Source organism: Musa acuminata, chromosome BXJ3-8 (genome assembly GCF_036884655.1).
Source record: "Musa acuminata AAA Group cultivar baxijiao chromosome BXJ3-8, Cavendish_Baxijiao_AAA, whole genome shotgun sequence".
NCBI classification, from domain to species: domain Eukaryota; kingdom Viridiplantae; phylum Streptophyta; class Magnoliopsida; order Zingiberales; family Musaceae; genus Musa; species Musa acuminata.
Window position 1 is genome coordinate 49,509,073 of NC_088356.1, and position 4,222 is coordinate 49,513,294.

Below are 4,222 nucleotides of genomic sequence, written 5' to 3' on the forward strand. Positions count from 1 at the left end.
ACCTTTAACTGTGTTGTGGCAATTTAAGGCTGCTTATTACTTATCCTCCAGCCAGTATCTGGATTTCAAACATCTAGGATTTTAGACAATAAATAGCACATTGATATATCAACTATCAGTTGCTGTGTCCAGTATCTAAACCACATGTCACAAAGTTGTGATCTGCTTTTGTTGTGTGCTGCTTTAAATTCCTGCCATTAACTTTGTCCTTACCTTGTGAGAATGGTTGTTTTGTACCTTGTTCAGTAACTTCTGTTTGCCTGTTTGAGGAGAGGCTTTCATCTAATTCAATAGTCTATTGTTTGATGATGAAGGTTAACATTGATTAACTTAATTGTGCTCTATGTAGCTAATATTGCTGAAGTATCATTATCAGTTAATGTTTTATCTCATTATATTTCCAGATGTTCTTTTTCCCACTAATCTTATGTTTAGTGCTAGATTGGCTTGCAGTTGGTAGATCCTTGTAACACATCTAAGTTCGATTTCTAGTATATTTTATCAAGATAAATTAGAAATTCTAGAGGTTGCCTCTTGGCTTTCCAGGGAAAGGAAGTGAGAATGAGAACACATAAGTATGAAAATTTTGTAAAGAAGTGGACTACTAGTGTTCAAAGAATTGGCATGTGAAACCATATAATGAAGAGTGAATGAAACTTTTTATTGCTGTTAGAAAGGTCCATGAAATTTGAACCAAGTCTTTTACTGGATTGAATGCTCAAGGATATAAAAATTTGTGTTGCATTAGGTTGGTCAAATTGGACAATGTGTAATAAAAACATCAGATTTGAGATAAAAATAATTAAAATATTAAAGGAACCTAAATTTGGGGAAAAATTAAAATTAAAAATAAAAAAAATACTTAAAGCTTGTTATTTTCCTCAACTTTTGAAACTACAACAGAAAGTTAAAGAAAAACTACTCAATTTTCTAGATAAAATCCCCTAAATGTTCAATTTATGAATTTTGAATTTCACCAAAATTTCTAACTTTCTATTTTCATCTTTGATTACTTGTGAAAAGAAACTCTAATAGTCTAGCTTTGACTAATCATGTATCATATATGAAAATATCAGACAAAGATCATCAAGAGCTACTTATTGTCATATATAAAATTTATGCCTAAAGATTACTAAAATGTAGTTTTTTTATGACATTACTGAAATCTAGCCTTCTGAAGATGATTATATTTTTCTAAATCTGCTTTCATTGTGTACCGTGACATATACAAAAATCCTTGATGTTGACATGGTGATCGGTAGTACATGCATGTTTTTTTATTGTGTTCTTAACCCTGTTTTATTTGCTTTTTTCTCTTTAAAAAAAGAATAACTGAGTTCCTCCTCTATTTTTGGCAACCATATGGAGAGGTGAATCTCTTATAAATAATGTCACCGTCCACGTTCATTGAAGAAGCCATCTAACAATTAACATCTGAAGTGTCAATGAGTTGTTCCCATATTGTGCTAAACTTCTCGAGCTGATTGGACTAACTCAGGATAAAACCAATGATCCTGGAATCAATTTTCTGAACTAGTGTAAGGGTTCACCAGAGGTTTTATTTTGTGCCAACTAAATTGCCCAGATCCATAAAGGATTGGGACCAACTTAAGGACACATACATGGTAACAAAGCAACAGGATGATAGCAGAAGAAAGGGTAAGAGAAACAGAGTAGAAGAATTTGATGTGGTAGACATTTCTTTTTTGGTATGATGGATAATTATGGCTAAGGTTTGGTAAATTGTCGAAGAGGATTGATTAATTGAAGCCGACACCGATAAGATTCATGAGCTGGCAACAAGAACATTTATATTCCATGAACAAGTGTCTGAATTGCATGTAATTTTGTTTTAAGGAGTATCCGTTCCTTAGATAAAATATAAATTTAAAATGCAAAAAAATAATGTTGGGTTTTCTTAGCATGTTCTTTATGTTCATCTATTTCCTAATTTTTCTATTTTTCCTTCTTATTTGTCACAAGACCCTGCATTTGTTTTCTTTTTATAATTTTAATGTGACTTAATACAACAAAATTACTCAACCCATCTTTCTCTCCTCCCTGCCCCTACTTTTATCTGCTGGTGAGCAATTCAGCAGTTGGATCTGTTGTATTTCATCACAGCAGCGAGACAAATTACCTCATCTGAAAGCCTGCTGTTGTCAGACTTCTTGTCATGATGGTCATTGTGCCATCAAGCATTCTTCTTCAAAGCCATTAAAAGACAATTACATTGTATAGCAGGTATGACATGAGAAAAGGTGAGATTAGATGAATCAGGACTTGAAACTTGATTTTTGATAATAGTTGTCTTTAAAGCTTATGTATAAACATGATTGTTATGCTTTAATTGTTGTTGCTTTGGTTGGAATTTTCACCTGAAATTAGTGGAGGTTAATCATGAAACTGCTTCCCCCCATTAACAAACTTCATATCATAAAATAACTTGCGATGCTGCCAATAGTGGCAAGTGATCTGTGAACATAGAATAAGCTATCTTGTTTTGTAATTTTTGGAAATTGAAGAAAAAGTGGACTTGTTTCTTTACAATAATGTTCTTAGTGTCATCTCTGTATTATATTTGGTCTTTAGTTGCAAAATAATCTAGAGGATCATCTTCACTGCAAGTATGTCATGTACATTAGCGAGAATATAGGTGTAATCTATGTTTTGCTGTAAACGGGAGCATCTGAATTCATAATAACCGTAGACTTTCTTGCTTGCTAGAATGGTTAAAATATGACTTGTTTATTCTCATTTTGAGCAAAATAAAGGTTCCGTGTCAAGAATATAATTGTCATCTTTTGCATATTCAAAGGTTCTGTTGGTCAATTCTGCCTTCGAAGCCAGCGCAGAGGACCTCGAAGCCAGCTCCTCCTCGCCCTCCCCTTCCTGCCTTCGCTTTCGGCGGCGACGACGACGAGGATGACATCGAGAGGGAAATCTCACGGCAGGCGTCCAATAACAAGTCTCTCCGGAAGGTTTCTTAAAATGGTTTCCTTATTCCTGGTATTGATGAGTAACTGAACTTACGGGTTAGTTGATTGATGGTGGAATTTGGTAGATCGAGGAGCAGCACAAAAAGGCAATGGAAGAGGATCCCTCGTTCTTCGACTACGACGGGGTTTACGACGAGATGAAGGGGAAGATTGCGCGCCCCAAGGTTCAGGATCGAACGGAGAGAAAGGTACTTCACTTTTGCCTACGTTTGGATGAAAACATGATCCTTTTGATTACGCTGATGATTGTATGGAATTGCGTTTCAGTCTTATGTGAGACCCCTTTATGCCCTTCTTTCATGATCATTTCGAATGATCAAATTTAAATATGTGATCTTTTAGATAAGACTATGGCGGTGATAATTGGTCTCCAAGAAGATTTCTTAGATATGTACCCAAAGTCGATACTTTACAAAACGAACTCACCTTATTACTCTTTTTGAAATTGGTTTTCCCTCGTGTTCAGGGTGGGGCAGGTGTGACGATGATTATTTATCGTATCTGCTCCATTCCTTTCTTGAAATAAACATGGGATACCTTTTCGAAATTCAGATCAATAATAGGATACAAAGTAAAGCTTTGTGGACTTTATATGTTTGCTTTGGCACAATAATTAGCATTTTAATTTTCAATTGTGCTTTGTTCAAGTATGATGTGAATTCAAAAATCCTAATTCGGCAGTTCTTTTTCGGCGGCATCCTTTTTGTATTAAAACGAAATTGTGGGAGAGGATCGACCTTATTTTTTGAGTGCTTAATGATTAAGAATGCAAGTTAAAAATTTTATGTTTGTGTTTGATCTTGGTTGCAGTCAAAGTATATATAAACACTTATGGAGAAAGCAAAACAACGTGAGCGGGAACATGAAATTGTATATGAGAGGAAGCTGCTGAAAGAGAGGAGCAAGGATGATAACCTTTTTGCAGATAAGGAAAAGTTTGTAACCAGTGCCTATAAGAAAAAGCTAGCAGAACATGAAAAATGGTTGGACGAAGAGAGGCTGCGCCAAATTCGTGAAGAAAGAGATGATGTAAGTGGCTCATATCTTTCTTTTTGCTGCTTTGCTTTATTTTTCTTGTTGCATATGTAATGTGATTTATGCAACCTTTTGTGCATAAAAAACATCCACTGTTCAACAAAATGTGGTGTATTCGACAATTGATTTTGTTTTTCTCTGGTGGAAGAATCAGCTCATCAGCAATTGCCTTTTGTATGTTTATCTGG

At 34.9% G+C, this 4,222-nt stretch overlaps 1 long non-coding RNA gene across 1 annotated transcript; it reads left to right on the plus strand.

Moving 5' to 3' along the window:
• Nucleotides 1–1,814: 1,814 nt before the first annotated feature.
• LOC135644705 (uncharacterized) lies at nt 1,815–3,996 on the plus strand. Its single transcript, XR_010498568.1, has 3 exons — nt 1,815–2,981; nt 3,065–3,187; nt 3,810–3,996. It is a non-coding gene; the product is annotated as an uncharacterized LOC135644705 (long non-coding RNA).
• The last annotated feature ends 226 nt before the right edge of the window (nt 3,997–4,222 follow it).